We start from the raw sequence: 12,039 nt of genomic DNA, 5'->3' as shown, positions 1-12,039 counted from the left end.
CTTTCAAAGCGTCTCTTTTTTATTCTTTCTTCTTTTTTACTTTAGTTCTTTGTCCTCGTAGGGACTCAGAAGGTTAATTTTCCTCGAATGGAATAGCGCCCCAGTCATCAGGACTAAACTGCTATTCCTAGTATTTTGTCCTAGACAATATGTTCCAGAAATAACCTTTTGCGCGCAAGGAGATTTCCCGATTTTCGCACACGCTAGAACAGCGTGTTTACTTCACACCATTGTGACCGTATAAGCCCCCCCCCCCTCATCCTCCTAGTAATCATTCCAAGGGGGAGGGGCATTTTTAACTAAGGCCATGCTAGAACATAAGGATTTAAACAGTCATTTACTATATTTTAAAATTTGTCTCATATTTTTAATTTTTTCTAAGGCTTCTGGTTCGAGGTCTGAGAGTTTTAAGATATTATTTTAATATTTTTCTTTATTTTCCTCGGGTTTAACAGATCCAGGGCTTACGAAACTCAACCTGGACACCAGAGTGGCACTGCCACAGCGTTTTCACACACATCTAGGGGTAATTTTGACTATGGGTTATTTTCCTCGGGTTTAATAGATCCGAGGCTTACAAAATTTAAACATGAGAGCATAATGGCGCTGGGACATAATTTCCACACACACCTAGGGGCAATTTTGACTAAGTCTATGCTAGCACTAGTGGATTTTAAACAAGAATTTTCCACATTTTAACATGTTTCATATTTTTAATATTTTCTAGGGCTTATGGCCCGAGATCTTAGAGTTCTTAGAGATCCAGGGCTTACAAAATTCAACCTGGAGACCAGAGTGGCTCTGTGATCCCGTTTTCACACACATCTAGGGGCAATTTTTCCTAAGGGTAAGTAGAAAGGGGGGTACCAGTCGTGACACTCACCCCTGCTGCCACCTACAACTTTTTTTAACACCTAATATGGGCATAGAGTCATTAGGGAGAACACGTGGTTAATGGGGTCAATGACCTCTTTTTTCCAAGGTCGATGTTGTTGTTGTTGTAAGTGCACGCTCTCAGCGAATGTCAAGGTCGATTTATTTGTTGTTGTTGTTGTAAGTGCACGCTCTCAGCGAATGTCAAGGTCGATTTATTTGTTGTTGTTGTTGTAAGTGCACGCTCTCAGCGAATTTCAAGGTGTCCAGAAATAGTAAACACTATTTGTTGTTGTTGTTGTTTTGGGCACGCTCGAGGTGAATGTTAAGAGTTTCCAGGAAACAGTTAGATCACATGTTTCCTTCTCAGCCAATCAGAGGGCTCGCAAACATATTAGCGACGGATGGAATATAAGGAAAGGGTTTTTGCTATAGTTTTATTAGTCTGTGAATAGGATTCAAAGAGTGAGAACAGTTTGACTTTACTCATTTGGATATATATTTGTGATGGCGATGAGTGGAATGTTTACCCTCTTAGAAGTTGATAGTGGAGTTGATGATAATAATACAAGAGCACCAAACATTGCGGTGGAAATCACGAAAGGATCACGTCTTTGTCTGGAATGGGATGCAGTATATGCAAGATATGTGATATCCTTGAGCAAATTCAAAATGAAGGATCAATTATGTTTCGCCGCTAAAGTTGATATAGCACATGTGAATAGACTTCAATGTGCTTTAAGTGCATTAGTGAAGCATATCGAAGACAATAAACAGTATCGCTAATTGTACATGCTCTGTATTATTGATGTTGTTGTAATTATTCAATTAAATTGTTTCGAAATCGAAATTGTTTTCCTTCTTTTCTGGTTAGGTTAGGCTATGGGGCTAATGAATCAGGGTCAGTCTAGAGTCAGCAGTCGGAGTGAAAGGATTGAAAAATGAATAAATTTGAGAAAGAGAGAGTTAGATCAAATCTAGTGTTTATGGAAAAACATTTGATTTTGGATGACGATTTTCTCGAGTTATCTCTTAAATGCAGGATATTCTCTTGTCAGGGAACACTTGACAATATAATGAGGAGTGATTCTCCCCCATTGGACTATTGTATGAAACTTTTAAAATGTGACTCAAGTGCTTATACTCAATTTACTGATATATTAATTGGAAAAAAGCTGAATCATGTTGTGGATATACTTTTGAAAACATTGCCAATGGATTCAATATAAATGGCTCCTCCCTTATTCAAAAGAGGTAACGTTACAGAGCTACTCCTCTCCCCCATTTCCCTCATTGAATTTATGGAGCGAGGACGATCGGTTTCGTTTTAGCTGTGAGTGAGTTGACATCGGAAACCAAAAATGTTCTATATATGTCCATTGTGCATGTACACTCTTGGCAGTTGGACTCAGTGTGAGAATTGAACAATTATAGATGACTATAGTTAAAAGTGTAAATTATGTAATCCTTGTAAATTACATAGAGGCTCTGCAGTACAAATTAAAGGATGTAATTCATGTCTTAAAGAGGTGTGTGACTCTCATCCTAGAGGGCACCTGTGCTCCAATTGTCACTATGATAAATGTGATCAGTGGGAGAATACTTACCCCGCTATGATTGGAAAGAATCCCAAACGTGATTTTAGTTTATTTCTACGAGATTGGTATCGTCGTGGATTTAAATTATTCTGGGAAGAGGAATCTGGTCTACGATTCAACTGTTGGGATAACAAGACAATTTGGTTTCTACGTCATCGTTGTGACGACAATGCCTACTATGACTATAAACCAAGTGATTTTTATTTGGCAGTTACCGAATGTGATTCACCATTTGAAAACATTGTATGTGATATTGCTTCAAATAGACAGATTGAAACTCGTGAATTTCATAATATGAATGCAAATAGTATCATTGACTATACACAGAGATATGATAAGAGTGAAGTTACATTGTACTCTATAAAATGTGACTCTGACTTTGCAGTCAATCAAGATCAATATGCGGTGAATCCAAATGGTTTACCAACATTAGTGGTTTAAGACAGTTGCCTGTACACCGATGAAGAAATCGAAATTGAAGATTTAAAAACGTTGTTGAATATATATGCATTTTATTAATAAACAAACTCACAAACATTTTTTAAGCATTTTACTCTTAGGGCACTGAAATCAATACTGTATAGGTCTGAGAGGATATTTTCCACTAGAAAGTCGTTCAGACGTGGATTGTCACTATAAATGTGGAGACACTGCTTTTAAGTATAGCCGCGGCATCGGAACACAAAATATAGTAGTGCATGGAAGCCACAGCTTTTAGTCGTTAGATCCTGAACCCTCTTCCGATTTTGAATAATAGTTTTCCCACTGCTCTCGATATAGTTGCTGATGTGGGGAGAGTAGAATGTATAGGCTAGACCATGAGGATCAAAAAATTCAATCGTCTTCATTGTTTGAAAGATGCAAAGCCAATGACCCGTCAGCACAGTCGACGGACTGCTATTAACAATAATCAAGGTATTGTTGACACTTTGAATTTTTCCAAGAAATTCCGAGGGCCGACAATAGGATTTGTACTGGGACATATAGGGGTCCATATTAAATACACTGATTATTTGACTGGTGTTCATGGCGCCATGTGTAGTAGAACACTGCCTTCGGGAGTGATTTCCCAATAGGTTTCATATTGATTTAGTGAGATTAGTGCAATACTCTCAGCCAATGTGTCGGCAAATGTACACTCTAAATGCACAGTCCCCGTACGTACTATACTCATATCCTGTGTACCAGACAAATCCAGTACAATGATACCATGTGTTTTAGCAAACATTTCTTCGGTTATACCATTTTCAAATAGTTGCAAATCCTGATCTAGGGTTTGCATGGTCAACTCGTACAATTTTCTATAGGATTTATCAAAAGATAGATTGTAGAGTGGGATACCATCTACTTCGCACACAAGAGATGAAAGTCCAAACATCTGGAATTTATGTGGACATTCAGTCCACAATCCTATTACACTGTCGCTTTTTACAAATGTCAATGCGAGTTTTGACGGAATTTCGTCATTGATAAAGGATGAATAGGTGAAGGTGCGTGAGCGCATTGCAATATGACGTTGATTGGTGATTGTATGAGGAACAAGTAGTTTAATATTATTCCCATTGGCTCTCAATTTTTCCACTGCCAAAGCGACAGAACTCATGACCTGTTGTTTGCGTACATGAAGTATTGCCGAGGTGAGGGAGAGACTTACATCAGGATTGCCAGCAAGTTCTTTTCTCAATATAAAATTGGAAGGTGCAAGCATCAGTTTTATTTCCACTTTAAGATTGGGCGGCAACCATTGGGGTATATTAAATATTTCATGATATATTTTTCCAACTAGATGTAATTCACTAGTTGTAGCATTTTTAAGTGCATCTGTACCATCAGTATTAGTAATATATTCATATCCATTGGAAGTGCCTCTCAATTCCTTGTATGACTTGCGTGTCATCAACTTGAATTGGATATAGTTTGTATAATTTGAGAGATTATTGTTTGTGCTCACCAGTTTGCCATTTATGTAGACACTGATTTAACGAAATAAATTATGTAGTATACAATTTTCATAGGATATTCTATCGGGCTGAATTGGCATTGTATTATCGGATTTTCGGACTTCTATTTGTAAATCTACAAATGTTGAAGACATGTCCATAAAGTAGTCTTCATTGGAATAAATTTGAAAGTGGATATTATCGGAAAGCGGTTGTTGTGGATAAAATTGTTCATAGTATCCATGCTTGACACTCCCATCAACATTTTCAGCATTGAATAGATTCAATGAGGCGGTGATTGAAGGTTGAGAATCCTTATGCGGTAGGTAGGACATTTTAGGAGAAGAAATCTAGTTTCGATCTAACAATTTTCTTCCTGGGACTTCTGTTTACAGCACGTCTCGGCTTTTTCCTTCTTTTCTTTGACAAGAGTGGTGATGCCTTTCGTTTCCGACCTGGGTAGAGACTGATGAGTGCTTCGGTGTTTTTCGACCTTTTTTAAACCTTTACCATTTTGTTTTACTTTTTTGACAAGGATTTCCGCACTGGACCAAATATTTTCCTATGCAATTTTTTTAAATACCTGACAGAGCCCAAATCATAAAGTGTAGAGGATGCAGAATATGTTACAGCCTGTACATTATTTTTTATACTAGGTGGTAGTGGAGAGCGAAACAGGTTAGCAAACCAACTGCCAAGACCATAGCCAGACATTGACGAGGGACCTTTGTAATAGTCCATTCCATTGCCCTGTTGTCTTGGGCCAAGAGTATTAACATAGCAGTCAATATCAGGACAAGTGAATACCACTTTTTTATTAGACATCTTGCTTTTGAACGATTGGTCGAAAATGGCATGTAATCACAGCCAAACCTTTTAAATTGCTATGGGATCACCCAATTCGGTTCTTAGTGTTAACTGACAGAGTTCCAAATAGGAAGTGTTTACGGGAATATACTGAAGATGCTTTATATTGTAGTGGTGAATATGTTCTTGATTGGTTTTTCGTTCAAGAACTCGTAGGAGGGGAACATTCGAACTACCAACCCGAGTTTTTTCCACAAATGAGGCGTAGAGAAATATACAAGTGTCTGTGGAGAAGGCAGGCGGGTAGTCAGCAAAAATTAAATTAGTGTTTCCGGCCCTTTTACCGTTGATTATATTGAGCTTAAAGCCAAGAACATCCTTTAGATTATCATTGAGAATAACCTTTTCACTGGTAATAGGTGAACTAATGTAGATCTTACCCTCCTCCTTTGAATAGTTGAAATGAAAAGCTCCCTTTTTACGAGAGGAAATTCTTTTATTAATAGAACGACATAAATCATTCATACAGGTGAGTTCCTCGTAGGGTAATTCAATTAATGGATAATCCATCCAATTGATTTTTTGAATTTGTTCTTGATCACCTTTCGGTGGCGGCCAATCATAGGGTCTAATTTTTATATCATATTTACGATCTTTCTCAGGATGTCGTAGGTATTTTTGAGAATACAGTCGACAAGAGCCACTTCATACTTTCTATTGTCTTCAAATTTGATGGTGGGGGAGAGTTTCGTCCAAAAATCACTTGTTCTATTCAAGTCATTGTAGAGAGGATCAGAAACATTGGACATAAAAGTCACATAGAAATCATTGGGCATTGTTAGTATCTTCAGCACTGACCCAAGAATCAAAATCTGAGTTGTATCATAGCCAGCGAACAAGCAACTGTCTCTTGCCCCTACGAGTACGACTCTTTAATATCTTTTCAATTTAAAATATTGTTCCAAATTTTTCTTAGAAGATAGAAAAGTTCAAGTTCTAATCTGAATTTTACCAAAGAACATAATTCAATTCTAATTTCTCCAGAGAAAATAAAAAGCTTCACCAAGACATAAAAAATTTAAAGTTCAGTTCTAAATTTTTCCATAGAAGATAGGAAAAGTTATACTATGATTTTGATTATTTTCCATGAAGATAAAAAGTTTAATTTTAATTTTAAATTTCCTTAAATTCAATTCTCACCTTTCTCAAAGAGATGAAAAAATTTAAAGTTCTGCTCCAAATATTTTCCCGGAGAAGAAAAATTCAACTTCGATTAGGAATTTTTACAATGAAAATGAAATAAGTTATTAATCAATTCTATTTTCCTAAAATAATATAAAATTTTCCACTTCAATTCAGATTATTCTCAAAGAGATGAAAAAATTTAAAATATTGTTCCAAATTTTTCATAAAAGATAGAAAAAGTTATACTTTGATTGTGAATATTCTTCATGAAGATATGGAGTTCCATTTTAATTCTAAGTTTTCTCGAAGAAGTGCAAAATGTACAAGTTCTCTTCTGAATTTTCTTAGAGAGGAGAAAAAAAAAGTTAGCTCAATTCTGAAATTTACCAATGAAAATGAAAAAGCTTCCATTTCAGTTCATAATTTCTCAAAGACATAAAAAATTAAAGTTCAATCCTAAATTTTTCCATAGAAGATAGGAATGGCTATACTATGATTGTGATTATTTACCATGAAGATAAAAAATTTCACTCTATTTCTAATTTTTCTTAAATTCAGTTCATTCATCTAACCACCAAAAACAATAGGTTAGGTTAGGTATAAATAAATATTAATAAATAATTAGAAACATTTCTCCATGTTTAAGTTAGGCTAGGTTAGGTTAACTTATCATGAGCGCTTATGATAAGCTAACCTAACCTAACTTAAACACGGTAAAAGATTAAATTAGGTTAGGTTAGGCTAGATTAAGTTAGGTTAGGTTAAGTTAGGTTAGGTTAGGTTAGCCTACGTACGCGCGCGTACGTAGGCTAACCTAACCTAACTTAACCTAACCTAACTTTTAAAATTGAAGTGAAACTTTTAATCTTCATAGGAAATAATCACAATCATAGTATAACTTTTCCTATCTTCTACGGAAAAATTTAGAACAGAACTTAAATTTTTTTATGTCTTGGTGAACTTAAAACTGAAGTGGAAGCTTTTTATTTTCTCTGGAGAAATTAGAATTGAATTGTGTTCGTTGGTAAAATTCAGAAGAGAACTTGAACTTTTCTATCTTCTATGAAAAATTTGGAAGTATTTTAAATTTTTCATCTCGTTGAGAAAAATCTGAACTGAAGTGGAAAATTTTTATATTATTTTGGGAAAATAGAATTGATCAATAAATTATTTCATTTTCATTAAGAAAATTCAGAATCGAAGTTGAACTTTTCTTCTTCCGGGAAAATATTTGGAACAGAACTTTAAATTTTTTCATCTCTTTGAGAAAGGTCGGAATTGAATTTAAGAAAATTTAGAATTAAAATGAAACTTTTTATCTTCATGGAAAATAATCAAAATCATAGTATAACTTTTCCTATCTTCTATGGAAAAATTTAGAACTGAACTTTAAATTTTTTATGTCTTGGTGAACTTAAAACTGATGTGGAAGCTTTTTATTTTCTCTGGAGAAATTAGAATTGAATTACGTTCTGTGGTAAAATTCAGAAGAGAACTTGAACTTTTCTATCTTCTATGGAAAATTTGGAACAGTATTTTAAATTTTTTCATCTGGTTGAGAAAAATCTGAACTGAAGTGGAAAATTTTTATATTATTTTGGGAAAATAGAAATGATCAATAACTTATTTCATTTTCATTGAGAAAATTCAGAATCGAAATTGAACTTTTCTTCACTTCTTTGAGAAAATTTAAAATTGAAGTGAAACTTTTAATCTTCATAATAAATGATCACAATCATAGTAAAACTTTTCCTATCTTCTATGTAAAAATTTAGAAATGAACTTTAAATTTTTTATGTCATGGTGAACTTAAAACTGAAGTGACAGCTTTTTATTTTCTCTGGAGAAATTAGAATTGAATTGTGTTCTTTGGTAAAATTGAGAAGAGAACTTGAATATTCCCGATCAAAGCATAACTTTTCCAATCTTCTATGAAAAATTTGGAACAGAACTTTAATTTTTTTCATCTCTATGTGAAAAGTCGGAACTGAATTTAAGAAACTTTAGAATTAAAGTGAAACTTTTTATCTTCATGGAAAATAATCACAATCATAGTATAACTTTTCCTATCTTCTACGGAAAAATTTAGAACATAACTTAAATTTTTTATGTCTTGGTGAACTTAAAACTGAAGTGGAAGCTTTTTATTTTCTCTGGAGAAATTAGAATTGAATTGTGTTCGTTGGTAAAATTCAGAAGAGAACTTGAACTTTTCTATCTTCTATGAAAAATTTGGAAGTATTTTAAATTTTTCATCTCGTTGAGAAAAATCTGAACTGAAGTGGAAAATTTTTATATTATTTTGGGAAAATAGAATTGATCAATAACTTATTTCATTTTCATTGAGAAAATTCAGAATCGAAGTTGAACTTTTCTTCTTCCGGGAAAATATTTGGAACAGAACTTTAAATTTTTTCATCTCTTTGAAAAAGGTCGGAACTGAATTTAAGAAAATTTAGAATTAAAGTGAAACTTTTTATCTTCATAGAAAATAATCACAATCATGGTATAACTTTTCCTATCTTCTACGGAAAAATTTAGAACTGAACTTTAAATTTGTTATGTCTTGGTGAACTTAAAACTGAAGTGGAAGCTTTTTATTTTCTCTGGTGAAATTAGAATTGAATTGTGTTCTTTGGTAAAATTCAGAAGAGAACTTGAACTTTTCTATCTTCTAAGAAATATTTGGAACAGTATTTTAAATTTTTTCATCTCTTTGAGAAAAATCTGAGCTGAAGTGGAAACTTTTTATATTATTTGGAAAAGTAGAATTGATCAATAACTTATTTCATTTTAATTAAGAAAATTCAGAATCGAAGTTGAACTTTTCTTCTTCCGGGAAAATATTTGGAACAGAACTTTAAATTTTTTCATCTCTTTGAGAAAAGCCGGAACTGAATTTAAGAAAATTAAGAATTAAAGTGAAACTTTTTATCTTCATAGAAAATAATCACAATCATGGTATAACTTTTCCTATCTTCTACGGAAAAATTTAGAACTGAACTTTAAATTTTTTATATCTTGGTGAACTTAAAGCTGAAGTGGAAGCTTTTTATTTTCTCTGGTGAAATTAGAATTGAATTGTTTTTTGGTAAAATTCAGAAGAGAACTTGAACTTTTCTATCTTCTAAGAAAAATTTGGAACAGAACTTTAAATTTTTTCATCTCTATGTGAAAAGTCGGAACTGAATTTAAGAAAATTTAGAATTAAAGTGAGTATTTTTATCTTCATTGAAAATAATCATAATCAGAGTATAACTTTTCCTATCTTCTATGTAAAAATTTAGAACTGAACTTTAAATTTTTTATGTCTTGGTGAACTTAAAACTGAAGTGGAAGCTTTTTATTTTCTCTGGAGAACTTAGAATTGAATTATGTTCTTTGGTAAAATTCAGATTAGAACTTGAACTTTTCTATCTTCTAAGAAAAATTTGGAACAATATTTTAAATTGAAAAGATATTAAAGAGCCGTACTCGTAGGGGCAAGAGACAGTTGCTTGTTTGCTGGCTAGGATACAACTCAGATTTTGATTCTTGGGTCAGTGCTGAAGATATTAACAATGCTCAATGATTTCTATGTGACTTTCGTGTCCAATGTTTCTGATCCTCTCTACAATGACTTGAATAGAACAAGTGATTTTTGGACGAAACTCTCCCCCACCATCAAATTCGACGACAACATAAAGTATGAAGTGGCTCTTGTCTACTGTATTCTCAAAAATACCTAGGACATCCTGAGAAAAGATCGTAAATATGATATAAAAATTAGACTCTATGATTGGGCGCCACGACCAGGTGATCAAGAACAAATTCGAAAAATCGATTGGATGGATAATCCGTACATTGAATTACCCTGCGAGGAAACCATCTGTATGAACTATTTATGTCGTTCTATTAATAAAAGAATTTCCGCTCGTAAAAAGGGAGCTTTTCATTTCAAATATTCAAAGGAGGAGGGTAAGATCTACATTAGTTCACTTATTACCAGCGAAAAGGTTATTCTCAATGATAATCTAAAGGATGTTCTTGGCTTTAAGCTCAATATAATCAATGGTAAAAGAGCCGGAAACACTAATTTCATTTTTGCTGACTATCCACCTGCCTTCTACACAGACACTTGTATATTTCTCTACGCCTCATTTGTGGAAACATCTCGGGTTGGTAATTCAAATGTTCCCCTCCTACAAGTTCTTGAACGAAAAACTAATCAAGAACATAATCACCACTACAATATAAAGCATCTTCAGTATATTCCCATAAACACTTCCTATTTGGAACTCTGTCAGTTAACACTAAGAACCGAATTGGGCGATCCCATAGCAATTTTAAAAGGTTTGGCAGTGATTACATGTCTTTTTTGCGCCATTGTTCAAAAGAAAGATGTCTAATAGAAAAGTTGTATTCACTTGTCCTGATATTGACTGCTATGTTAATACTCTTGGCCAAAGACAACAGGGCAATGGAATGGACTATTACAAAGGTCGCTCGTCAATGTCTGGCTACGGTCTTGGCAGTTGGTTTGCTAAGCTCTTTCGCTCTTCACTACAGCTGGCTAGAAAATATCCTGTACCGGCTGCGACAGATTTTGCCTCCTCTACACTCTACGATTGGGGCTCTGGCAAGGATTTTAAAAAAAGTGCTACGGAAAATCTTAGGTCCAGTGCGCGAACCCTTGGCGAGAAATTAAAACAAAATGGTAAAGGCTTAAAAAGGTCAAGAAACAATGAATCACTCATCAGTCTCTACCCAGGTCGGAAACGAAAGACATCACCACTCTTGTCAAAGAAAAGAAGGAAAAAGCCGACACGTTCTGTAAACAGAAGTCCCAGGAAGAAAATTGTTAGATCGAAACTAGATTTCTTCTCCTAAAAAGTCTTACCTACCGCATAAGGATTCTCAACCTTCAATCACCGCCTCATTGAATCTATTCAATGCTGAAAATGTTGATGTGAGTGTCAAGCATGGATACTATGAACAATTTTATCCACAACAACCCCTCTCCGATAATTTCCACTTTCAATTTTATTCCAATGAAGACTATTTAATGGACATGTCTTCAATATTTATATATTTACATATAAAAGTCCAAAAATCCAATGATACAAAGCCAAGTTGGTCCGATGGGCTATCCTATGAAAATTGCATATTACATAATCTATTTCGTCAAATCAGTGTCTACATAAATGGCAAGTTGGTGAGCACAAGCAACAATCTCTCAAATTATACAAGCTATATGTAATTCATACTGATGACACCCAAGTCATACAATGAATTGAGAGGCACCTCCAATAGATATGAATATATTACTGATACTAATAGTACGGATGCACTTAAAAATGCTACAACTAGTGAATTACATCTAGTTGGAAAAATATATCATGAAATATTTAACCTACCCCAATGGCTGCCACCCAATGTTAAAGTGGATATAAAACTGACGCTTGCACCTTCCAATTTCATATTGAGAAAAGAACTTGCTGTCAATCCTGATGTAAGTCTCTCCCTCACCTCAGCAATACTTCATGTACGCAAACAACAGGTCATGAGTTCTGTTGCTTTGGCAGTGAAAAAACTGAGAGCCAATTGAAATAATATTAAACTACTTGTTCCTCATACAATCACCAATCAACGTCATA

At 34.1% G+C, this 12,039-nt stretch overlaps 1 protein-coding gene across 1 annotated transcript in view; it reads right to left on the bottom strand.

Annotated features, from left to right (window-relative positions):
• Positions 1-12,039, bottom strand: part of LOC148952231 (uncharacterized) — a 168,259-nt gene that overhangs the window by 28,474 nt on the left and 127,746 nt on the right. The gene's annotated exons all lie outside the window — the stretch shown is intronic.

The sequence above is a fragment of the Artemia sp. Qi Xiang Cuo genome, chromosome 5 (genome assembly GCF_049724085.1).
Source record: "Artemia sp. Qi Xiang Cuo chromosome 5, ASM4972408v1, whole genome shotgun sequence".
In the NCBI taxonomy this organism is placed as follows: Eukaryota; Metazoa; Arthropoda; class Branchiopoda; order Anostraca; family Artemiidae; genus Artemia; species Artemia sp. Qi Xiang Cuo.
The sequence above is the reverse complement of the archived record's forward strand: the minus strand, read 5'-3'. Positions and strand labels throughout refer to the sequence as shown.